Source organism: Stenella coeruleoalba (assembly GCF_951394435.1).
Source record: "Stenella coeruleoalba genome assembly, chromosome: 13".
Taxonomy (NCBI): Eukaryota; Metazoa; Chordata; class Mammalia; order Artiodactyla; family Delphinidae; genus Stenella; species Stenella coeruleoalba.
Genome location: NC_137159.1, coordinates 26,851,312 through 26,878,505, shown reverse-complemented (window position 1 = coordinate 26,878,505; position 27,194 = coordinate 26,851,312). Strand labels below are relative to the sequence as shown.

Below are 27,194 nucleotides of genomic sequence, written 5' to 3'. Positions count from 1 at the left end.
ATGATGTGGTGTTACTATAGTGGGATTTAAAAAAAAATCAACTCTAACTTACCCTTTTAAAAATTTCATAAATACAGGTGTCGGTGCCATTTGGAATAGTCTCTATAACAATTTCTGTCTCCACATTTACTGTGTTTCAGCAAATTTACCTAACAAATGGTGAGTGGGCAATTTTTAAAGGGGCATTTTTTAAAAGAGCGGAGAGGGAAGGAATTAGAGACAGGCACATACTATATTTGAAGTTACCTCCACGTGTATTTTATGTATGTATACCCATACAATTAAGAAGTCTTTGGATGTTTTATCTTCAAGAATAATTCAGATAATGGATTACTTGAATATCATAAACATTTAGGGTTTAACAGATTTGTTACATATAGACGTTGTATCATGGATTTAAAAGACCATAGCCAGCGGGCAGCGGCGGGCGGAACGACCGAGGGGCGGCGCGGGCTGGGCGGCGGGTGCGGGGGTCCGTGCTTCCTCCTGGTGGAGGGCTGGGGTTCGCCGGAGACGCCGGGTTGCTCCGCGTTGCCAGGTTACCGAGCGCGTGCCCCGCGCCCGCTCTTCCGCCCGGGCCGCCCTCGGCGCTGCCTGAGCCGTGGTGCGGGCTGCGCGGGGCGTCGGTTCCGCGGAAGCCTGGGTAGGGCGCTGCGTGCGGGACTCTCGTCGCTCGTGGACGGGGCGCGAGCGCGCGGCGGACGTAGGGCGCCGACCTGGGGCTCCCCGGCGCTCCGGCTCCGCTCAGGGCGCCCGCTCAGGGGCCTCCGGCGCGAGGCCCCCTTTCTGGTCAAGATGGCGGCGCCCAGGCGGGCCGCGCCGAGGTGAGCTGGAGCTGGGCCCGGAGAGCGACGAGTCTGCCACGCCCAGGACTTGGACCCCGGGCTGGTCTCCAGTCTCCCGGGGAGCGGCGGGTGAGTGGACGCGGCCGCGCGTAGGTCCTTCTCGTGGGGTGGTCAGCTCTCCGTGCGTCCGCAGACTTCTTTCCTCTGATAGTCAGATCTGGGGTGGCCCAGGTTGGAGGCGAGGGTGCTTGACTGGGGAAACCTGAGGGGTTTAAGGACTCTGTTGGGATCGTTTCAGACCCCAGCAAGAAGCTGAGCAAGTTTCCTCCTGACTCTCTTCCCGGCTAAGTTTTCTCCCTTCTCTGAAGACGCTAGGTTTTCTGAATCACTTTGTTCCCCGGGAGGATACAGTTGGTGGTTCTGACCGTGGAACGTAGGACCCGGCGCGGGGAAGCCTGAGCTGGTGCTAGTTACTTTGTTTGCAAAGCACTTGTCTTGTCTTTGGAATCTTTGTGTATGTAACCAACGTTGGGAAGAGCCAGCGTTTTCTCCTCCAAAACACTGCGAGGGGTAACTTTATACGTAAGAAACAAGTGGGCGTTCACATCCATCTCTTTTCCAACCACTGAGCCTTGGTTGTGTTTCCTTTCTTTAAGTTTGTCTCGTTTTGAAGTGATAACAAAAACAAACAAAAAAGACCATAGCCAATTACACAAAGTATACTCTAGTCTCTGTCCTGCCATTAATTAGCTATGTTACCTTAAGTCGTTTAATTTTTCTAGGCCTCATTTTTCTCATGTGATGTTTTTTCTTTGAAAAAGTATAGTTTCTAGAAGTCTCTAATCTCTGTGTCATAGTTCAGCTTGGAGAAAACCTGTTCTTATCCAAACTCCATGACATTGTATTTCCAGCTCCAACTTTGGACTTTGAGTGAGTTGGGGGCAACTTTTTAAGGATATTTTCACACAGCTTTTTTAGTTAATATCAGTCTAGCTGACTTGTCATACTCAGACTTTCTCCCATATTCTTTTACCAGTGTGTTCCTTAGTCATATATATGAAGACTGTTGTGGGAAAAATGACCTCCTGGGTCAGCTTACTGCATGGTCATCGACACAGGGCAGGGAGTAAGATTCTGTGGATTTTACAGAAGCAGATACAGGTTTCATTATCCATGTCCTCTCCCCTTTCATCTTACAAAAACAGCAGGCTTTTCTTGGAGAACTGCCAGATAATGCCATCCTGCCTCCTCACGGCCCCCCCCCCCCCCATGAGTCTCCAGGGACTGAACTCCAGTAAAGCAGGTGATTGGCTCATGGGTAGGCATCTGACCTCGGCTAAGTCTATCAGATTCCTCCCCAGGACTTTTCTCTCAGAGAAAAATGGAAGAATTGTCTTTTCTCTCTGGAATTTCTAAGCTGGGGAGATACGACTCTGGGACTCCCAGTTACCATCCAGCACAAGAAGAGACTTTCTGTAAAATAAAGTCTTGCAGAGGTAAGCAGGGCTGAGCGATGGAGAGAGAGCTGGAACCCTGCTGATACTCTGGAACTTCCAGATCCAACTGTATCTGAATATGGCTGCATCCCTGAATTTCTAGTACTTGTTTGTTGAGGTGGTTGTTGTTGTTTGGTTTTTGTTTTTAAATTTCCTTTGACTATTTTGAATTTGTTTTCAGCCATGTGCATTTGAAAGCATCATAGCTAAAAGAGCTAATTTCCTACATTAATGTCAGGTTTGCTGAGTGGCATTCCTTAAGTGAAAAATAATATCCGCTATTTTCTTTAAATAAAATCCTTCTAGCTCAGGTTTGAGATATTCAAAACTCTGCCTCCTACCCCCCTCTTTTCCAACATTTACTATATCACCTTGAAGCATTTGTGACCACATCTTTCCCATCTAGACGCAGTTGAGAGAGAGAGCAAAGACTTCTGATATAAACTGCAACCTATACGCCTCCTACCTGGAAGCTTTAGAACATACTTGATTCTTGTTATTAAAGCAAATCTTTTGTTGTTGTCTCCGGGGCACAGAAGCATTTTCATGGCATAATGGAGTACAAAGTACATTAAGCCTAACTCTACTTCTCACCCTCTTTTACTTTAAATAGGCAGAAAAGAACAATCTCAAACACATTTTCCCAACAAATAAAATACATATACGATTATGTTTAGAAGACGTTTATGCAACATATAGTTAGACTGATTAATTAATGGACCTTTCGCCAATTGGCACAGTAAATATGTATGTTCAATGTGCTTAATTAAAAAGAAGACAATAACATATTTTTACAGGTTGATTATCGGAGAAGAGTATTGTGCCAGCACACTTGATGCTACAGTATTTCATGTTTGACAGGTAATCTTCTTTCAATTATATTTACTGCTAAATGTTTCTTGGATCAAGCTATTAAATTATAAGGTCAAAAGTAAAATGGTATGAAATTACAATGATAAAGGGACACATATCCCACTTTATGAGAATAGAAGTTCTAATTTCTTTTCAATACTACTAGTAGTGACCACAGTACTAATTTGAGCCCTTACTATGAGCCACTGTGCCCATATACATTTAGTTCTTACAGTAGTTCTGCAAAGGGCATGTAATAATCCACACTGTAAAGCTGAAGAAAGTGCTTCTCATAGCTGAAAGTCACATAGCTGGTGAGTGGCAAAGTCTAGATTCAAACTTAGAGTCGTCTGACAATGCCCAGGTTGTTGACCACTATGTACACTGCTCAATTGTTGCACCAATAAAGAAGTGCTTGAAATAATTATAGATTTGCCTACCCTGAAACTGCAGTGATTTAAAGACATCAAAGTTGCCAGTTGCTTAACCACATCTACTTACAGTAAGAAATTACATTTTATTTCATTTCTAAAACAAGATTAATTCTGCAGGCCCATAGAAACTTGAGCACACAAATCCTACCTCCAAATGAAAGATGCTTGTTTTCCACTATTCAACAGATGGCCCTGTACAGAGGCAATAAACATATAGTAGAATTTTCATTCAAATAAATGAGAAGAGAGGTTTCTTCTTGTCCTGATTCAGTGCCCATCATTATGGATTATGATGGCTCGTCCCAAACTTTACTTCATTCACTCCACTCTTTGTACAAAACTCCAGTCATGGAATCCATCATTCAGATATATGTGCAAAGCGAAAGGACTGTATTAATACAGTTGCTGAAAGTCAAGTTGATAGAGCACAGGAAATACATCCTAATAAATGCAACATTAATGTTTGTGTGGGCCTTGGAGTGAGGGGTAGAAGAATTTTCAGTTTAATGGAATATTTTGCCTCTTGCTATGAAAGTGTGGCTTAATAGTCTTGTAATTGGTCATTTACAGAATCCTCCATCTCTGGGTTTCATGCTTTCTTTACTCTGCAGCAGCTGTTGATTCCTTCTCTTGTTCTGGATGGAAGATAGCAACGAAGCCACTTCAAAGGGCTCAGCCTGCCTTTTTGTGTTATTGTTTAGATGAAGATATTTCCATTTATTAAAGCACACTATTTAAACATTTTTATCATGTTTCAAACTTGACTGTGTTCTGAAGGTATGAGCACAGGCAGACATAATGGGGGATGTTTTCCAGGAGAGAACATAGACCATACCCTTATCAAAGGAATTATCAGAATTTTCATGTATGGATTGAGAATCAAATTCTGGAGTTAGACCTGAATTTAAATTCATACTCACAACTTATTACCAGTCTCATCTTGATCAAACGGTTACCACACTTCTCATCAATTTCCTTATCTTTGAAAGCGGAATAAGAGAAGTATGCCTGGTGGAGTTACACATAAAGCTCATCTGATAGAATATTCATAAGGATTTTGCACAAAATATACATGGAAATATTTTAGCACCGAGTTCAGCATGCAATTCATCTTCAATACATTTAAGAGCTATTATTTTATTATTATTATGCTATCATTAAATATCACTATTACTTAAATGTCATTATTGCTTAAATTGCTGTAAAACTACCGCAATAACCCATGATGAATTCCCCTCTTCTGTTTCCTTTGTTTAAATGGAAAATATGTATATAAATCTAGACAGAGAACACTTTAGTGATCCTATTCAGTGGAGTGAGAATTTCCATGGCACTGATTAAAACAAATCCTGAATTGCATGGACTTAAGATAGCAGAGAGGGGCTTCCCTGGTGGCGCAGTGGTTGAGAGTTCGTGACCCGATCCGGGAAGATCCCACATGCTGCGGAGCGGCTGGGCCTGTGAGCCATGGCTGCTGAGCCTGCGCGTCCGGAGCCTGTGCGCCGCAACGGGAGAGGCTGCAACAGTGAGAGGCCCGCGTACCGCAAAGAAGAAAAAAACGATAGCAGAGAGGCTAAGAGATTTGAAGTTAGACATCCCCAAGTGTGAATTCTACTGTGACCCTCTTCTAGCTCTAGAACCTTGAGGAAGTTACTTAAACTTTCTGAGCTTTACTACTAGTTTCCTCATCTGTATCTTTTTCAGGACTATTTATCAAGGATCTTCCTGTTCTCTATGCTTGGACGTATCAATGAATAAATTAGACAAGAGCCTTTGCCTGCGTGCTCCTTCTTGTGTGCTTTCTCCCTCCTTACACTCTCGTGTGGAAACGGATGTTATAAATAAATTCTGTGCTTTGTCACAAGTTGATGGGCGCTACGGGATAAGGAAAAGGATGTGAAGCTCACTGAAGAGGCTTGGGTTGGGAGTGCTGGAGGAGTGTACAGGTAGGTTCTGATTTTAAATAGGGTAGTCAGGGTGGATTTTATAAGTTGACATTTGAGCAAAGACTTGAAGTGAGGGAGTTGTCAGAATGTATGATGGGGAGACCACTCCCTGGGAGCAAGAATAACCAGTCCCAAAACTCTAAGGCAGAAATATGCCGGGCAGCTTGGAGGAATATCAAGGAGGCCACCCTGGCTGACTTAGTCAGTGGGGAGGAAGAGACAGCAGGACGGCTGGAGGTCGGATATGTGATGGGATGGATTGGGTAAGTCCTGGGAGGCCATCACATGCATTGTGTCTTTTACTCTAAATGTAGGCAGCCAGGGGCAGGATTTTAGCCGAGGTGTGGCATGAACTGTCTCTTGTTTGAAAAGCATAACTCTATCTGTGGCCTTGAGGATGTGGGGAGAGAGTGGAGTCAGGGAGAATCTCGGGAGGCGACTACAGGATCCTCGAGGTCTATGTTGGTGGCCTGCACCAGGCTGCTAGCGGCTGGTAATTCTCAGAAGTGGCACATTGCGAAGGTTGTGACAGCATTTCGTGGTAGATTGAATGCAAGAATGGGAAGGAAGAGGGGGTCAAGGGTGAATTCGAGATTTAGGGCCTGGGGAACTGGAAAGGTGTGGTTACTGTCACCTAAGATGGAAAAAGTTTGGGGTAGAGCATGTTTGGGGCATTAAAGACCAGTTTTGGAGGTATAAGATTTGAGTTGTTTTCGTGACGTCCAAGTAGAGATGCTGAGTACACAGTTGGATACACAAGTCTGCAGTTCTGAAGAAAGGTCTAAACTAGAGATACACTTTAATACAATGGAGATATTAAGAATAATTACATGGAAGCGCTATTTTAAAGATAAAATGAAGTAATGCAATTAGCACTCTGTCTTCTCAAAACATTTAATAACTGTTAGCTAAAATAATTACCTGAAATGAAAAAATACCTATAGTTTGTTTTGTTGTTTGCAGTAAAAGTGAAGAAAATGTCACAATTATTTTAATAGTATTTGTGACACAGTAGTTTTAGTTAAGACACCATGACTACAAACATTTACAATAAACCTTTCAGTCTCCTACTTTTCACTCTGATAGGGTACTTGGAACCATATTTTGTAAGGTTTAAGTTAGTTGTCATAGGGTACCTCTTTAATTAGAAGTAATTCTGAACTGTCTAGTTCCATGCAGTTTTATATACATATATGTATAATTATTATTTTATGATTTATCAAACTCAGTTGAAAATTTGCATCACTGATATACATTAGAATTTAAGCATTTGCCCAGGTATTCAAGGAAAAAAATGTACTTGTCTTGTAATTTCCATAGGGGTACTTACTTTCACATCTTCCCTTCACTTTGCAATCGAAAACATGGCAGGGGAAATATTACCTTACTGGTCTTTGAGTTCCCCTTAGCTATCTGCAAGTCCTTAAACAGCCTTTGTGGCTTAACCAAAATTCTCTTCCATCTTCATTCCGCTAACAGATATTGGTCTAAGCATGTACTTATACTAAAAAATGCATGACCACGTTGTCTCTACACATCTATAATTTTATGTTAACACTATCATTATGTAAGCTATACTTTAATTGTAATTATAACAGATTTTATGTCAACACACATCCATTTCTAGTGTTCATCTGGTGTTCAAGGGGAGAGCAGCATGTCGTAAATTTTATCAAAATATAACATCTGAAGAATAGAACAGAGGGTAATTGTGTAATTCGGTATTCACTCTAATTAAGTTCAGTGGAGTTGGCATAATAGAATTAAGATGAAAAAAAAAAAGACATTGAGGTACCATGGCTCCCTCTCCTAACACACCCTTTTCGTATCTGAGAGCAGAGACTCAGCACCTTTCTGTACAGAAATGGAGACAGGAAGAGGCCAGAGGATGAATGACAGGCACGAATGAGGTGGAACTTTGAAGAGCAACATGGAAATGAAATACTTCTTTTGTGTTTGGTAGGTGGGGAAAATGTACCAGCGTGTATGCCTACTGGGACCACGTTTTCCAGAACAGTTAAGCCCAGTGTCAACTATGCTGTCCCACCTTCCTCGTAAGTAGGAACATACTGTTACTTGAATCTTTGCTTCCTGTTTCTTGATACCTGGTTGAGAAGATTATCACAGGAACTGCATCTTGTTAGCAAATACACTGTTTTGAAATGATTGACACTCACTGAAGAGTGGCAACTCCAAGCTTGCTCTCTCTTGATCTTGGACTATTTAAGTCTGGAGTGCAGGAGTGGGTTATGGGGAAAGACCATTGGAATTCTTATGTCTTCAGCATAATGGTTATAGCATAATGGTTAGGAGTGTAGGTGCTGGTTCAAATCTCTGCTTTCCACTTGCTAACCATTATGAGCTTGGGCAATTTACCTGATTACCTGAACCTCAATACTCCTGCCTATAAAATGATGTTAATAATATTTCATCCCCATAGACTTGTTTTCAATGTTAAAACGAAGTCACTTACACCAAGCACTTAATACAATGCCTAGAGCATAGTAAAGTCTACTATTATTACTATTACTACTACTATTATTATTATTACTATCACGATGCCAGGTGCTATTTTTCCTATGCCTTATTCCATTATCTTCTGCCCTGTCTCCCCATTTCTGTCTTGTTTCTGTACAAGGGTAGGTTTGTCACAGAGCATTTTCTTTCCCTAGTGTCTGACTCTTAGTCATCAAGGTGACTGGTCCACGACCCGGCGTTCATTGCTGCTCGTTGAAGCAACCCATTTTGAGAAGGGGAGTTGGATATTGATGCCAAGTTGGGTCAAGGAGAGAGAATTTTCTCTCTTCTGCACTCAGAGAGCTAAGTGAAATATTCAGGCCTCAGAAGGAGAATCAGGCAAAGGGCAACATGCTTAATTTCATACCTTAGTGATTAAGAACAAGTCAGACAGGCTGGATTTGAACTCATTTCCGTCATGTACTGACAACGGGATCTTAGATGCTTTTGTAACCCGTCTGAGGCTCAGTCAACATCTGAAAGAGACGAATAACATTATCAGGACCTAGCGTATAGCCTCGTTGTAATAAGTGAGTAAATCCTTTTAAAATGTTCAGCACGTTGTTTGGCATATAAACACTTAATAAAATTTAGCTTCTTTGACTACTACCGCTGCTAATATTATTAAGTAGCTGAGCAGATCCGAGGCCCATTTTTTTCTTAGATTGCACATAATCATTTGGACAACCAGCTCACATTGATCAACCGTTGCTTATATATAAACCCCCATGAACCCAAAGGTGCTTTAACTCTCTCCCAGTCAGAGCCTGTTCTGGGGGCAGAAGCAACACCGGCACTACCCCCGTCATCTTTGCCTTTATTGTCACCACACTCGCCTGCCGTACTGAGCACTTTCTGTTTGCCAGGCACCAAATTTAGCCCTGCGTATGCACTATAGCATATAGCTCTCACACTCAGGTGGGAGACATTATCATCATCCCCAACTTTCAGATAAAGACGCCGAGGTGCTGGAAAGGTAAGAAACTTGACCCACAGCAAGAGATGGAGCCGGAGTATTCAAACCCTTCTCTCTGACCTCAAGAACCCTTAAATATTAGCTTACTACTACATCCTGGTAAGAAAATCTGCTTCCAGCCACTCTGGTGAGAGTAGAAGTGATTCTCAGTCCCCACATTCCTCTATTGCCCATGCCACCCTAGCCTCAGGACTAGGGGGGAAAGGAAGTGATCTCTTCAAAGAGCAGCCAAAGGGAACCTACTCCCTTCTGCCTTTTCGTAATCAACTAACCAATATTTTGTTTCCTTCTTAAGAGTCCGCACATGTTCCTTTTGGTACTTAGCTTGGCCTTTTAGAATTCTGACATTCTGTACATGACTCATCCACTGTATTTCATGTTAATTTATTGAGGTCAAGTATAGGGTCTTACTCATCCTGAAGTCCAGTTATCCCCTGTCACATCTAACTCTGTTCTTTTCTTCTTGTAGGACATCTGCAGATATTTATTTGAATTTTGTTGAATTGTTCTCATCAATAGTACATTAAAAGTTATACAGAAAGTGCTTTCTTATAAGGAAAACCATCTAAATAGATTTCTAGCTCTTTACTTTTTATAGCACTATTGTAGAGATTATAGATCTCCAGGTAATATTTTTTAGATTGAGTTCTTCATATCATCTTATTTTTACATATAATGATAAATCTGAATTTTCTCTATCAGACCTCCGAGACTTCACTGGCTTGTAACTTAGCTTGTTGATTATGTGTTGTTGACTTTTCCATTTACAATGATATTTGATACTGGTAAGGATGGGGCTGGGTGGGAAGGTACATCTTAGGGCCATAAATTGGTTTTGTAGAGAACTAACATAAAGATCTAAAGTCTCATCATATTTCTGCAGAACTCATGAATCATTTTATTATAATTCCATTCATTCAGGGAGTATAAAACCATTTTCAAATTGTTATTCCTAATTTGTTCATCTTCTCTTCCTTAGTCGTAGTGAGAAGAGAGCAGGCTGAATGGAAGAAAGTCATTATGACCACTGGGGCCACTAGGGTAGGCATCAGTCCCAGAGTTTTGTTTTCATCTCTCCGCTATTAATATTGGCTAATGTCTTGAGTGCTTACTTGGTGCAAATTACTTAGCCGACCATGGCAAATGGATTGTGTCATTTCATCCCCTGATAGTCCTACAATTAATGTATGTATTATTATGATATCCCATAATGCATACATGGAACAGAGCCTCAGAGGTAGTTATTTGCTCATGAAAATATGGTAGATGTGGAATTTGGACTCAGGTCTGATAGACTCCTAAGTCACTCCTAGTGATTTTTATCACTAAATTAAAGTTGTATACCTCTGGAGAGTAGACAGTTTCTAAAATCTCCTCAGCTCTAACGTTTTATAATTAAATTTTTGTCTGATGGCAAGCTTAACAGTTAAGATGGGTAGGAAGGAATGCCAGCCTGTTGAATGGAATTTCCCTGAAATAAGCCTGTTTTATGACACCAGTTCACTCATTCATTCACTCAGCATGTATTGAATGTTTGCTCTGTGCAAAGGCATTTTAGGCATCACAGTGGAGTGAGCGCCCCTTCCATAGACTCTCCTGCAGCACTCAGAGAAGTCTTGGACTGGTTTGCCTGTTATGGAATGGGGCTTGGTGATAGAAGCCTGGTTTGTCCTCCACTGATAAAACTAAGACATACTCATATGAGTTTATAGGCATCTTGAAGCCGTGGGATAGTAACACACATGAATCTTACCATTTTTGCCTGGGATTAATGATATAAAGGCTTTGGATTTGGGTATGGAAAATGGGTGCAATTATGGGTGTGTTGGTTCTACATATATATGGACATCACGTGTCATCAGCCTGCAGCTACCTGCCGTTCCTCACTACTCCTTCTTTTCACAAACCAAACAAGTACCATCTTATCTCTCCTGTGGATAAGCTCTTGACAGTGGCACTAGGGCCTCCCTCAATAAGTACATCATTGGCTAAACCAGTGGTTTCTCAGATATGCTCATTGAACAGCCCTTAAGGTGGATTGACATTCCACTGCCTAGAATAGAATATGGTTTTCTTTAGAAATCGGGGGGAAAAAATAGGCCACCAGCTGTACTTTCTTTAATTTAAATTGTTTATATATATATATATATATATATATATATATATATGTGAACAGTTGTTATATATGTGTATGTATACTCGTTCATGTATATGAATGATTTAAAATTGAAGAGATATATATATATATACACACACATATATATGTATGTATATTTAAATTTTGGCTTCTGTTAGCAAGTAGTAAATTAAATTATTAGCAGATCCATACTGCAGGGAAATAACCAATCAGATTTCATTCAATAGCTTGCTTTTTTGTAGATTTATGGTTGTGATTTTATATCTGCAGGTATGTTTGCTGAAGAAAATATTTCTACCACTTTACACAAAATTAAATTCATTTAATACCAATGCGGCATGTCTCAAATGTCTTAATACAGTTTTAATCTTTAATCGCATCAGAAGTATGAAATTAGAAACATACCCCAAAATCATTTGAAGATATAATTACTTTCGTTTCCCTTATACTTTTGAGACTTTTGAAAAATAAGTATTTAGTTGTACTTATCTGTTTCTGTCTCTCTAAGGATAGCAAACACTGAAACACAATTCTTTTTAAAAGTCAATATTAAAAATATATTGTCCAAGATGATCAAAACTAAGGAAGTGGCAAAGAAATTCAAAAATTTAAACTTTCAAAGGGTGCTTTTTTTGTGAATGTGTAGTACTTGTTCTTCTGAAGGAATTAATCTTCTTAAAAATTTAATTAACTTATTTTTTATTGAAGTATACTTGGTTTACAGCGTTGTGTTAATTACTGCTGTACAGCAAAGTGACTCTGTTCTACATATGTATATACATTGTTTTTCATATTCTTTTCCATTATGGTTTATCACAGGATATTGAATATAGTTCCCTGTGCTATATAGTAGGACCTTGTTGTTTAGCCAATCTATATATACCAGTTTGCATCTGCTAATCCCAAACTCCCAGTTCATCCCTCTCCCACCTGCTTCCCCCTTGGCAGCCACCAGTCTATTCTCTATGTCTCTGATTCTGTTTCTGTTTCATAGATAGGTTCATTTGTGTCATATTTTAGATTCCACATATAAGTGGTATCATGGTATTTGTCTTTCTCTTTCTGGCTTACTTTGCTTAGTATGATAATCTCTAGTTGCATCCATGTTGCTGCTGCAAATGGCATTATTTCATTCTTTTTTTTATGGCTGAGTAGTATTTCATTGTATATATGTACCACATCGTCTTTATCCATTCATCTGTTGATGGACATTTAGGTTGTTTCCATGTCTTGGCTATTGTGAATATTGCTGCTGTGAAGATCAGGGTGAATGTGTCTTTTTGAATTATAGTTTGGTCTGGATATACGCCCAGGAGTGGGATTGCTGGATCATATGGTAGGTCTATTTTTAGTTTTCTGAGGAACCTCCACACTGTTTTCCACAGTGGCTGCACCAACTTACATTCCCACCAACAGTGTTGTAGGAGGGTTCCCTTTTCTCCACACCCTCTCCGGCATATGTTATTTGTAGACTTTTTAATGATGGCCATTCTGACTGGTGTGAGGTGGTACCTCATGGTAGTTTTGATTTGCATTTCTTTAGTAATTGGCAGTGTTGACCATCTTTTCATGTGCCTATTGGCCATCTGTATTTCTTCTTTGGAGAAATGTCTCTTTAAGTCTTCTGCCTATTTTTTTGATTGGGTTGTTTGCTTTTATTGTCATCAAGTTGTATGAGCTGTTTGTATATTTTGGAAATTAAGCCCTTGCTGGTCGCATCATTTGCACATATTTTCTCCCATTCTGTAGGTTGTCTTTTCATTTTGTTTATGGTTTCCTTTGCTGTGCAAAAGCTTGTAAGTTTGATTCAGTCCCCTTTGTTTATTTTCATTTTTATTTCTATTGTCTTGGGAGACTGACCTAAGAAAACTTTGGTATGATTTATGTCAGAGAATATTTTGCCTGTGTTCTCTTCTAGAAGTTTTATGGTGTCATGTCTTATGTTTAAGTCTTTAAGACGTTTTGAGTTTATTTTCGTGTATGGTGAAAGGATGTGTTCTAACTTCACTGGTTTATATAAGGCTATCCAACTTTACCAACACCACTTGCGGAAGAGCCTGTCTCTTTCCCATTATATATTCTTGCCTCCTTTGTCAAAGATTAGTTGTCAAAGATTAACTGAGGTGTGTGGGTTTATTCCTGGGCTCTGTATTCTGTTCCATTGATCCATCTTTCTGTTTTTGTGCCAATACCATGCTGTTTTGATTACCGTGACTTTGGAGTACTGTCTGAGTCTGGGGTGGCTATGCCTCCAACGTTGTTCTTTTTCTTCAGGATTGCTTTGGCAATTCTGGGTCTTTTATGGTTCTGTATGAATTTTAGGATTATTTGTTCTAATTGCGTGAAAAATGTCATGGATGATTTGATAGGGATCGCATTAAATCTGTAGATTGCTTTGGGTAGTATGAGCATTTTAGCGATGTTAATTCCTCCAACCCAAGAACATGAGATGTCTTTCCATTTCTTTGAATCATCTTCACTTTCCTTTATTAATGTCTTACAGTTCTCAGCATATAAGTCTTTTGCCTTCTTGGTGAGGTTTATTCCTAAGTATTTTATTTTTGGGGTTGTGATTTTAAAAGGCATTGTTTTTTTTACATTCCCTTTCCGATATTTCATTGTTGGTATAAAGAAATGCAACCAATTTCTGTATGTTAATCTTGTATTCTGCTACCTTGCTGAATTCGTTTATCAGTTGTAGTAGTTTTCATGTAGAGTCTTTAGGGTTTTCTATATATAGTATCGTATCATCTGCATCTAATGACAATTTTACCTCTTCCTGAAGGAATTAATCTTGAAGTTCTACTAAGACTTTTGGGATACCTGTTTTAATGAGCCACTACTTCCTGCCTGAGATTGCACTATGCACCAGAGATTCTAGAATTAGCATAATAAAACTAATAATGCAAACAACAGCAACAAATCTTCACAAACCTTCCTTGCAAGGAAGTAAAGTCCACTGGAAAAACAGACAAGTGAAACACACATTCGAAATGGCAGTGATTCTCAAACATTTATGTGCTGAAAAATCATGACAAGCATGATAACCAGGGCAATTACTAGAGCCCTTCTCCAGCTGGTCCGGTGTAAGGTCCTGTAACTCTATTTTTGGTGAATGCCTCCAGGAGAGTCTGAGACAGATGTTCTCAGTTGTCGTCGACCTTTAGTGTGCATCAGATTTGCCTGAGAATATTGTTAAAACACAGATTGCTGGGCTCCAGTGCCAGAGTTCTAACCAGTTCCCAGGTGTGGCTGATATTGCTGGCCCAGGGACCACATTTTGAGAACCACCTTTCAAAACTCTGCAGTATGCGGTTGTGTGTGTTGTGAATGAGACGGGCCCAGAGAACCAAAGGAGGGCAAAGGGACTCTGCCCTAAATTAGTCAAAGGTAACAATAGCAGCTAGAATTGATTGACCCAAGAAAAAATTATAAGAACTTTACCTGCATTTGCTCATTTAATCCTTTCAGTAAGGTACATAGGTGCTACTTAGTGTTCCTCTTTTACAGGGGTGTCCAGAGAAGGTAACTACTTTGCCCACATCCTAAACTGGTAAGTAACAGATTAAGAATTCAAGTCTAGGAAGTCTGATTCCAGAGCCCACACCTCTACCCTTTCTGCCTGTAGAGAGGAGTAAAGGGTTGTCAGTGAAGCCTTCCTGGGGGCCCTGGCCTCTGAGTGTAGATAGAAGGATGAGTGGACATAAAGATCATTATTTGTGTGTGGTGGGGGTAGGGGAGGAAGTATGAGGGCTTCCAGAAGAGCCCGCCCTCCCCATGCATCTGCTATAAGCAAGTCTGATGATCAGGAGTCCGGAACATGAGTATGACTATGGGATACTGAGAAGGGTTCTAGAACCCTGAGGTTAGAGTTCTGGATCAGTTAGTAGGTAACAGAAAGTGAATGAGTGATTTACCTTACTTTCCACGGGTAGCAGGAAGTTTGGAGATAGACCCTCTAGCGTTAGTCCAGCTGCTGAAGGGCATCACCAGGGGACTGGGTTGCTTCGCTCTTCCAGCTTCCACATCTCTAGCATGTCCACATAGCTTCAAAGTGACCCCAGAATCTCCAATAGTGTTCCAACAATTTGGGCAGGAAGAAAGAAAAGGAAAAAAAAAAAAAGAAATTAAGTAAGAAAAAAAAGGCAGTGTCTAACTCAGAGAGCAAATATTTTACCACAGATGGTCAACAGACTTGCACTTAGATCTCATCAGCTCGGATTTTAAACTGGCCACCTTAGCCGTAAGGATAATGGGGTCTCCTAAACCAGGGCTCTGATAGTAAGGAATAAGGAGAGAGTGGTACTGCTTAGCAGTGCCTGCTGCCCCAAACAAATATTATCCCCAAACTATTTTTTTTTATCTTATATTTTACTTTAAAGAATGGAGGTGAAACATTATGTATCTGTAAATAGCCTTTTAGAAAGGGTACAACTATATAGTTATACAACCCCCTGGAGGGCTCCTTTCTTCTAAAATCTCTTTAAAAACTGTTCAAGGTTAAGGACATTTTTATCTTAATTTAGTAACTTGCAGTCGATTACCTTGGAATGACATCCTCTCTCTGCAGATGTTCTGTCAGGCTTTAGAAAATTCTAGAAGTGGACAGAGAAGTGTTATGGTACATGTATTTGCAATATGCACGTCTTTGAAATGAAATCCATTTAGGGACCAAAAGGCATTTCATGTCTTTGCTATACATTTTCACATATTTGCCTTTCCAGAATTCCTTTGAGCAAATCTGTTCAATGTAACCCATCCGTTTCTCCCATCTGAATTCTTTATTACTAAACATTCTTCAGTATGCTCTCACTCCCCTCTGTCAAAGGCGTTTCTCTGGGTCCTCACCCTTCTCATCTCATATGTGAATGCGTATCTTAAACTGAAGCAACAGTCTGCTATGACTTCTCCATAGCTTGAAGAACCCGTCTTTGTGGGGAAAAAAGTAGACTTACTAACTTAAAAGGTAAAATGCGCGCAATGTTTCTGAGAATTAAAAACTAAGATAAAAACATAAGCAATGGAAAAAACTTACAGTGGATCCTTTGCAAAGACTTTATTTTACAGAGAAGGCAACTGAGGTTTAAAGAAAAAATGCGTTAGTTAAACACTAAATAATAAACCTTAAACCTCAGTGGAGCAACACATGGACAGTTCATTTCTCACTCACTCAGGAGTGTAGTATGGACTTTGGTGGTCTGAGGGTCAGTTTTCTGCTCAGTTATTCAGGGACCCACCACCTTCATCAAGTGGCTCTACGTTTGTCCTAAAAAGGAAAGGAGAGAGGAAGCTGCGAGCTACAATTATCAACTCGTTATCCTTCAGACATAAACTCTTCAGGTCACCTCTGGTCACATTCTTTGGGATAGAACCATACCCAGATGCGAGCGGAGATGGAGAATGTTGCTCCTATCTTGGTCCTAGTGATGCCTCTACAGGCTGGAGGAGCTAATTAAAGTGTAGTCAACAGCTCGTTGTTTCTGCCACAATGAGTGATTAGCCTAAGACTGTGGATTAATTATGTGTGTGTGTCACATATACATATAATACACACAAACATATATATGTGTGTGTATATATACATTTTTTAGCATGAGTTGACACATGGGGCTTCTGCCGTATCAAAAGAGTACAAACTGCCTCTTGTTGCTTTTTCTTAATTGAAGTTGACTACTACTATCTATTTCCCTTCATTTTGCTACCTCCCCCCCGCCTTTCAGTATTATATGAAAATTCTGAAAGAAAGAATTTCAAAGTTTCCAGTGCTTTTAAAGGTAATAGAATACTCAGACCTTAACAATTTTCCTGTGTGAAACTTTTGCCAGACTAAAATAGTTAACTTATGAAAAGTAAATTTAGATTGATACAAAAGAGAAAATAAGCTGATTTTTTTTTTACACAAATGCCCTGAGCCAGGGTGGAAAATAAATGGAAAACTGGAGGAATTTAGATCCTTTTGTTGTAAATTTAAATATTTTTAATTGTAAAAATAATACAGGCTCATTGCAGAAACTCCAAAATTGAAAGGACTTAAAGGAAAAATAACTCAAAATCCCATTTCTGATAAATCATCTCTGTAACATTTTTGAGAGTATCTTTGGAAACTTTTTTGTGACGGGGTGCATATAAATACAATGCAAGTATAAAATACCTTTAATTATTGTATCAAACTACAAAACAGTTCTATAACATTTTTATTTAGTAATATAAGTATGATTACTCATCACCTAATAAAAATCTGCAGCATCTTCTTTTTTTTTTTTTTTCTGTACGCGGGCCTCTCACTGTTGTGGCCTTTCCCGTTGCGGAGCATAGGCTCCGGTCGCGCAGGCTCAGCGGCCATGGCCCACGGGCCCAGCCACTCCGCGGCACGTGGGATCCTCCCAGACCGGGGCACGAACCCGCGTCCCCTGCATCAACAGGCGGACTCTCAACCACTGCGCCACCAGGGAAGCCCTGCAGCATCATTTTTAATGGTTGAACAGCATTCTATTATTTATTTAACCAGTCCCTACTGTTCAACATTTAGATTATTCCTGTTTTGCTTTGCTAAACAATGAGACAAGCATCCTTGTTCATATGTCTTTGAGCATTTGTTTATTTCCTTAAAATGGACTTCTAGAACTTGAATGGCTGGTTGTCAGTTCTGGTACATACTGACATATTGTCTTCCAGAAAGGTTACCGTGCTTTTTATTTCTACCAAGAATTTAACATCCAGTGTGGTTTCTTACACACACTCATCAGTACCAGTATTATCACTATCAATACCAGTATTATCAAGTTTTTTAAAACTTTGTCATTCTAGTCAGTAAAATATGACACCTGAATTATTTTATTTGTATTTCTTTGATTAATAATAGCAAGGTTGAACATATTTGCATATCTTTATTGGCTGTTAATACTTTTTAGTTTGTGACTTTATGACATCCATTTTTCATCGATGTATAACAGCCTTTTATATATCAATGTGTTTATTTTGTTGTTTGTTGTAAATGCAATTTTTTTCTCTTCATTTATTAATTTTTATTTTGTGTGTGTTGAACTTCTTTAATACTGTCAAGTCCATTCAAAAACCCTTTAATGAACACAACAAATGTGGAAAATCAGTCATTCTCCTGCATTTTGTAATCAATTTATTTCCTTTTGGGCAGTATGGAAATGTAAGTTCTTATTTCATCTTATGGTTGGAAAGAATCTATTCCCTCGGAAAGGGATTATAGTCTCCATGATGCAGTAATGGGAGATTTTATAGGGTAGGCAGGGTCTACAGAAGAAAAAACCCTAAATCACACTCCATTGGTGGTTGCCTTATTTATAAAAATGGCATTTGAGGTTGTGTGACTGCCATCAGGTAAGCAAAATTAATTTTTAGCATGAAGTACTCCTATCAGCAAGAACAGCCTAGGATAGGCTAGCAGTAAGAAGTGAGGGGTTATGGGATTGGGGCATAGCCTCTGTTTCCTCCAATGCAGCTGGAAATTTAAACTCTGGGGCTCCTGCTTGATCCAATCAGCCCAGCTAGTATGTGTTGCCAGGTAGGGTGAGTAGACTCAGAAGTACAAGAGCTCATCCTTGGTCCCCTCTGGAAATGAGCAGAGAATACCGTGTCAAGCAGAGGTGATCAGTCCATGGTCTGGAGACTTGGATCTCCTCACATAGTCCTTAAAGTCAGGGTGAGACAAAATGCCAATACAAATTATATTGATGACAGTATCAATGAGGTGACATTGAGTCCTTTGACCCAACGTGTGTCTGCAGTGTGCCATCCATTAGTAAATGGGCAAAGCCATTTGACAGATCTATCTGATACAATGAATGAATCTGACACTCATATTTTGAAAAACTGAAACTGTATCCATTTGTCAAGAACAGTGGCTACTTGTTCTGCTTTATTCCCCCTGGTAGAACTAGGTGACATTGCAGGCAGTAAGATGTTCCGGCATTTCACCCTGGAGTAGCCCCAAAACTGAAGAAGCTGTCTTATCAGTAGTTAGCTCCTTGTCACCAAGAATATTAAAGTAGATTTGTATGATTAGCAAATTAAAGAGACTGTAGTGCCTACCACTACTGTATTCACTAAGGCACCCAAGTTATTCTAAAGAAATCCTAATAATACATTAGGACCGTTTTGAATATTTTTATTTGATTAGCTGTAATCTTCTAGTTATAACATCCATCACCATTTTGACCACTGAAACTTGGCCTTCTTTTCTTACAGCCTAGCCCTGTGGTCTTGGGCTAATCACTAACCCGCTTAGATACAATTTTCTTCTCTATGAAATAGAAACAATATTATATGCTTTGAAGGACTGCAGGAAGATGAGCTGTAATGTTTATCAAGTGCCAAGTAAGTAGCCTGGCCCATAATAAATACTTGGCTAATTGTAGATGTTAGTTTCATTTTTAGTTTCATTTCCAAACATTGCTCTTTACTTTTGGAACTCTAAAATTTGTTTTGAGAGTGGAGGACTTGTTGTTTGGATTCCTCCAACACTCTCTGTATATTCTGTACTTCTATCCCTACATCATTTATATTAATGGAATAAATGATCTTTGGTCTGGTGATTCCAAGGTGACGAAGAGCTAAGTGGAGGTTCAGTATACACCTGGAAGTATGGATTTTCATGCCCAGTGCAAATGTGGGAAAGGCATTATTCCCACATTATAAAGGGGGTAAAGACCTCCAACTTGAGGAGACTCTGGGTTGAGAGATGAGAGATTTACAGGTACTGTGTTTATCCTACAGGGTACCACGGGGGCTTTTATGTTCTGTAGCAAGAATTTGCACCTTATACCCTTGTAGTTAGAAGCAAAGCATACCACATAACTAATATCTAGTAAGCATTAGAGTTAGAATAAATACCATTTATTTAACGTTTCCTTTGTGTTAAGCATTTAACAGTTACAACATATGGATGGATACTATATTGTAATGGTTAAAAGTGTAGTTTTTTGAGCTGGATAATCCTGGATTGGAGTCTCATCTTTATTACCTCTTTTTTTTTCTGTTTTCTTGAGGTATAATTGACAAAATTGTAAGATAGTCAAAGAGTATATCATGATGATTTGATACACATATCTGTTGTAAAAGGATCCTTCCCATCACGTTAATTAATACATCTAACAGCTCATGACACCTTTTTCCTTTTTTTCTTTTTTTGGTGAGAACACTTAAGTTCTATTCTCTCAGAAAATGTTAGTTATACAATACAGTATTATTGACTGTAGTAACTATGTTATACAGTAGATCCTCAGACCTTATTCATCCTGCAGCTGAAAGTTTGTACCCTTTTACCAGTCTTCCCCTCTTTTCCCCACCCACGCCCCAGCCCCTGGCAACCAGTTTTCTACTCTGTTTCTATGAGTGTGGCTTTTTTTCTTTTTAGATTCCATATATAAATGATATCATTCGTATTTATCCTGTCTGGCTTATTTCGTCAGCATAATGTACTCCTGTTTCATCTATATTGTCACAAATGAAAGGATTTCCTTCATTTTTTTAAGGCTGAATAATATTCCATTACCTCTTAAATGAGTGACTTCTGGTACATTGTTTACACTTTCTAAGCCTCAGGGTTTCTTTTCTTCTGTTAAAAAAAAAAAATATATATATATATATATATATATATATATATATATATATACACACATGCACTAACAGGTTACTTTCTGATATGTGGAATGTTTGTTGAATCAACAAATAATTAGTTGAGATCATAAATGTGACACTTAGCACTGTATTAACATTTATTAATACTCTCCCTGTTAATTTCTACAATAAATTGTATAATAAGTAACAATAATAATAGTACTACTAGTAGTTTTAGAAAATGCATAGGATGTGCCAGGCATCATATACTGTACTACCCTCCTTCATGTGTACCACAAGTTACATGTGGATATCATCTTCCACGTTGTTTCCTTTAAAGAAAATTGAAGCTCGGCAAGATTAAGTAGCTTGCTCCAGATGTGAACTCAGGTCTGAATCACTCCACATATAGGTTCTTAATGACTCCATGTCTTTAATTCCACATCTGCATTTGTTTGTTGTTGTTGTTTTTAACTTTCCAAGCATCTGATCTGAAATTCCTTTCTCTTTGGGGAATTTTCCACTTTGTGGGTCTTGGTGAGAAACAGAGCCTTCCTCTCGTTATACAAGCTGAACATGTCAGATACACTGTTTACTCACATGCTCAGTCTCCCTTACAGATGGAAAACAGTCGGGCAACCTCAAGTTGGCCAACTGCACCCCTCTCTTGGATTTTGAATTACAAATAAATGATGTAAAGAAGCAAGACCAGCAGTGCTGGGTCAACCTCCTGTTTCCTGTTCCTGCTTGGTAGCAAGGCCAGCTAGGACTTATAACATCACTTTGGGCTGATCCTATAATTGCAGTAGCATAGCCTTGGCTTTTGGTTGTTTAGTCTGCTTCTAGTTACTGAGACCTAACCATAAACTTCCAAAAGTTTCCTTTTCTGCTCAAATTAGCCATATCTGGTTCCTGATGATTACAAATAAGACCTTTCCTGATATACAATGGTGACCTACTTATCCAGGCAGATGTAACATCGTCCTGGCAGGGACAGAGGGCAGGCAAGGTCCTTGAACAGGTGAACAAGAAGAAAAAGACCTAAGAAGGAAGAATTGAAGCCAGTTCTGCTTGTGTTATAATTCTACCCTCAGCTGCCTCTGTTTCACAGACCACATGCTAAGGACCATGTCCCTTCGCCTGTAACAGACGAGCAAAGTAGACCCAGGCCTTCCGACCCAGAGACCAGCTGAGCTGTACCGTGGACAATCTAGGATGTGAAAGACTTCACTCAATGTCTTTGTCACTTGACACATTGTTCCTCTCTTTGGGAAGTAGCTTCTTTGTGTGACAAGAATATGCTAAACCAACACTTAAGTGGACAGAGGTGAAAGATGCCAAAATTAGCTACAGAAAAAAAGGCGTAAAGACATGTATTTTCTGTTATTTGAAGGTGTTAAGACCCCACATAGAATATGAGTCCTTTAAAGGAAAGTTGTGAATGGCCCAGGGAATGTTGAATTTCCATGTGGCAATATGTTCTTGATCGGTCGTGATGATGATGATGGTAGCATCAGTAGCATTTATCAGTGTTTCCTGGTTGAGAGGCACTTTATCCTAATGACCTTTTATCCCCATGATGACCCTGTGAAGTAGGAAATACTGTTGCAGCGTCTTCAGGGTTTTTCTTTTTCTTTTTTTTTTCATCAGGAATTTACCCTAGAACACAGTTGGGTGGTAGAACGACCAGAACTGGACACTAGCCTTTCCTGAATTCCCAGAGTGTGACCTTAGCAGTTGTATTGCCTGATGCAGAGCCATGTAAATGTTGCCAAAGCAATGAAACCTGTACCTATTTCTAACAGATTCTAACTCAGAAGCTCTGGGGTTAAGTGCAGAGCAGTTGAGTGTGATTGTCTTTACAGACAGTAGATAACTTAAGAGAAGTTGTTTAAAAGTATATTTGCATATTGCACTACACTGTCATATCTGTGACTGGTTAGCTATTGAGTAACTAACACAAATCCCAATCCCATCTCTAATCTCATTCATCTCTTGTATGATATTTGACCTAATTGAGGCAGTTTTTTTTTTTGTTCTTTCCCACAAACACACATCGAATATCCAAAACATGCTTACCATTTGTGAGCATATCCTCTTAGTTATTTAGGAGTTGAGTAAGAGTGAGAGAGAAGGGCTTCCCTGGTGGCGCAGTGGTTGAGTGTTCTGCCTGCCGATGCAGGGGACGCAGGTTCGTGCCCCGTTCCGGGAAGATCCCACATGCCGCGGAGCGGCTGGGCCCGTGAGCCATGGCCACTGAGCTTGCGCGTCCGGAGCCTGTGCTCCGCAACGGGAGAGGCCACAACAGTGAGAGGCCCGCGGACCACAAAAAAAAAAAAAAAAAAAAAAAAAAAAAAGAGTGAGAGAGAAAAAGACACATAAATATGAAATACGGTCATCATTTTTTTAATATCCTTTATGTTGTTAATCCCTCTTAGCATTTACTGCCATTCACTCATTTGTATTATTTGGGGTATAGCAGTTTATTCACACAGCATTTTTACATATGGCTTATCATTTGTATTCTATTTGAATAACACTAATAATTATAGACTATTGACAAACTCATCAGACCCTACATATTCATTTCAAAATCATGAAAATAAGGTGGAAAATGAGGTGTAAAGTGGAAAATCTATGTGTATGTTTTCATTGGTGGAATGAGGAGCTACCTGAATATCACTCCTTTAGCTTTTCCTTCAAATGGTGCACTTTTTCCTCCATGCATAGGAGTCCCTTCCATTAGGTAAACAGTAGTCTTGAGGGCAAACCTCAGAAGTAGAAACAGGAGAACTTTTCAGTTATGGTAAAATCAAACATATTTTTCTTCAGTAGTGAAACAAAAATTCTTCATGAGAAGTTCAACCACCGTGAGTTCCATGGTGAAAAACTTTCCACTTATAGATGCAACTTCCCCCAGAATTCTGAGAAATGTCTGTAGTAGAGAGGGGTGTTGCATACACCTGTTTCATTTCCCTCTGACTTTTCCTTCTCCTTTCTCTATTGACATTAAAATCTATAGTGAAAGCACATAGTAAGCAGTCTAGGACAATTGATAAGACATTTGATCTAAATCTCCAAAGTCTATTTTAGATGGGGATGCTATGAGAGTCACAGGAGGGGAAAAAATCTAGAATTATTCTTATGTGATCAAATGTACTAAAATAACAAAAGCAAATCTTATTTCTAGCGAATAAAATCACATTCCTTATATGATGTCATATTATGGCAGAAAAGAAATATATGCGTCTATTTTCTTCTATATTAAAACTGCTAAGGAGTGGGGACCAATGAACTAAATCAATTGTTTTGGGTTCAAGTTGTAGTTTTTAGTAGCCATCCTTCTTAGCAAGTTTTCAGAAGCAAATGTAGTTCATTTACTATCACCACTAAATGTGCAATTGTGTAGATTTGTGGAAAAAAGTATTATCAAATATATATACTTCAAAATGATTTGTGTAAATTTATCTATTCATATTATTATTCTCCCCAAGTAAATCAAAATCTACTATATACTGTGTTTTTCTTCTATAGCTTAAAAGGGGAATGTATGTTGAAACTTATTCAAATATTTATTAGGTGTCTACTAAGTGCCAGGCACTCTACTAGGCAGTAGAGATGTTGTATTAGAGGTGGAAAATGTCCTTGACTTCCAGAACTGATACTCTTGTAAGAGAAATACTGGGTCAAACAGTTTCTTTGCTACAGAGCTTTTTACGAGTCTTGTGAATTATGAGTCTCTGATAAGGAGATGTAGTGGACAACAGATCCCAAATTTATTTGAAATCTTTTCCTTCATGGACTGTCTCATAGGATTTATGATCCACTGAACACACCTTGAGAGACACTAGTATTCTGCAGTGGTTAGTTAATTGTTTTCTATTAAACAACTATATACCGAATCCATGATATTATTATCTGGATTTTTTTGGAGGATACAATGATGTACATGGCCACTGTGATGATAAGGGCGTCCAGTTTAGTTAAGAAGAGAGACCACAGGAGCTGTAACTTAATGTAACAAAGAAATACACACACATATACATATATTTGTATGTAAATTACTATTTATATAGTATACACTGTCTTCTGAAGAAGACAGAGTTGTTTGTAACTTGGGATCTCACAGGAGGTTTCACAGAGAAGGTAGACCCTGAGCTGGGCAGAATTTCAGTAAGTTAATTTGGTTCTGACCGTACGATAAAATCAGGTATCTGCACTGGTCAATCTGACCTTGATGGAACAGCATTCCATTTGCAGGGAATAGTGTGATCAAACATGCAGTGGTGGAGATTGCCAGATTGTAATATTCCAGTACCTGGAAAGTGTTGGAACATCTGCTTTCTCCACGGTCTAGAAAAGTGAATCTCGAGTGAAATGCAAGTATAATGGAGGCCAGTGCTCTTTGCTTTGTACACTGCTTTGATTCTACAACATGCAACAATGTAGTGATCTGTTTCAGATTGTCATTATTCGAGAGGGTTCTTAGTAACAGGAGTGGAAAAGGAAGACCTCTCTTCCTGTGTTTCTGCCCTATGCTCTTAAGCCCGAAAAGGTACCAACATCACTGACCTGACCTTGTCTCAGGTATCTATCAGGATCTACTAGAATCATTCTAGTGAAAGGTAACTAGACGTCCAAAGGACTTAAAAGATACACTATAACCTTTGTATACTTTATATACCTGGTGAAACAAAAATGTCACCTGAGTGGTCCCCTTCCCTAGAAATACCAGTATGTTTTTCCAGTGCATGGCAGAACTTTGCAGGTAAAACTGGGATAAAGGTGAAGAACAGTCTTAAAATTCTAGTCCTTGAACAGCACCTAACACACAACAGGTTTTCAATAATCTTAGCAACAGTATTCACAAATAATGACCATCAGCGTAACTGCTCTTTTGTGCCAAAATACATTACCATATTACTTTTTGTTCCTTCAGCTTTACAACTTGGGTTCTATTATTGTTTCCATTTTACAAATTAGGAAAGTGAGGCTCAGAGATGCTAAGTCACTTGGGCAAGGTCACAGAGCTTGTAGGAGATAAACCTGCACCCTTACTGTTGGATCCTACAAAGCAGACCATAATTTAAGTCCTTCAAAATATACCTCAGAACATTTGAGTAAATTAATGAATAAATCCTCCTAGTCAGACTGACCAGATCATTATATTAGGTTCAGCTATAAGTGGAGGAAAGTCATAATCATAGTTGGACAGTTAATACAGTAATTTACTTGCTTTGAATTTTCTAAATGATGTTTAGCTGGTAGTTTCATGATGATAACCATCGAATAAAAACAGGCATATTTTGGTGTTTGGAATAAGATCTCATATTGAGTAAAATACATATTGATTCGTAGACCTATATGATGTGAGTAACAGATGACATTGAGATGTCATCTAGAAGTACTCCTGTGCAGTTCATCATGTCAACCCAGCTAATAATTTTAGAATGTTCAGAGTGAATAATATATGCAGCCATAAAGCATATTTCTAATCAATGCAAATAATATTTTTCCTATGCTAAACCCAGAGTTAAGTTATAACACGCATCATAAGATTAATGGGCCATTTTTTCTTCGTCACTTTGCTAAATGACTTAGTCTGGAAACCATTCAGAAGGTTGCGAATTGGAGCTGAGCAGTAGTAGTGAGACTGTGCCTCTGATGATGAAACTATTTCCACCCCGACCACTACCACTCCCTTCTTGGGAAAGAAGGCAACATTTCTCCTAGAAAAAGTCACAGGTTCATAAGCTGGCTTGTATAATTCGTTTGGAGGAATAGTGTGTCTTTTAAGCAGGGCCTATCTCGGCATATAAAATAATTTTTACCTACCATTTAATGAAATTAACACTCACTTTGAGGCTAGGTCTTTTGCCATTTGACTCCTGGATCACGTCTATGGATATATTTTTTTCTTGAGACGAAGTGTGAACCCAACATAGTATCCATCATTCAGTCTATCTAGCGGATGGACATCATCTGAAGCACAAGCTCCCTGAGGCCAGGCACTTTATCTGCTCTATCAGTGTAGCCCTGATGCCTAGTGTCTAGCTTTTGGAGATTCTTAATAAACATTTGTACTGAATAAGGTATGTATATGGTCAACAAAAGTTGGCTTCCCATTTTACAGTCAAGAGTATCCTACTCATGTTCTGTGAACACTGGATAGCAGAATCTTACTATGTTATTTTTCTGTTCCCTTTGCAAGTTTCCTGAAAGGGCATTCCTGTCCTTAGAATGTCCATCTCCTCCCATCTTCCTGGAGAATAACTCTTCTTTCTTACATACTTAGCCCCATTATTGACTCTTTAAGATTGAATGTATTACCTCCTTACAAACAGGAAAATGCAGTGCTTTTTTTTTTTCCGACAATTTATCACCAGAAAATTATTCTAACACCTGAAATTCTGGACCTAAAATGCCTGGACTAGTGGTTCTCAAAGTCTGGTACCCAGAC

General features: G+C 39.2%; 1 protein-coding gene across 5 annotated transcripts in view; it reads left to right on the top strand.

The window, feature by feature from the left end:
* The first annotated feature begins 726 nt into the window (after positions 1-726).
* The window catches only part of LOC307195715 (uncharacterized protein), a 98,376-nt gene continuing 71,908 nt past the window's right edge, over positions 727-27,194 (top strand). For 3 of the 5 annotated variants that reach the window (XR_013830935.1, XR_013830936.1, XM_079940080.1), the window contains exons 1-4: positions 733-914; positions 3,079-3,142; positions 5,272-5,513; positions 7,477-7,567. The gene's annotated coding sequence lies outside the window, so the exon portion shown is untranslated. Of the gene's footprint in view, positions 915-3,078; positions 3,143-5,271; positions 5,514-7,476; positions 7,568-27,194 lie in introns of all 5 variants that reach the window. The other 2 variants (XR_013830934.1, XR_013830937.1) reach the window with 2 other exon arrangements.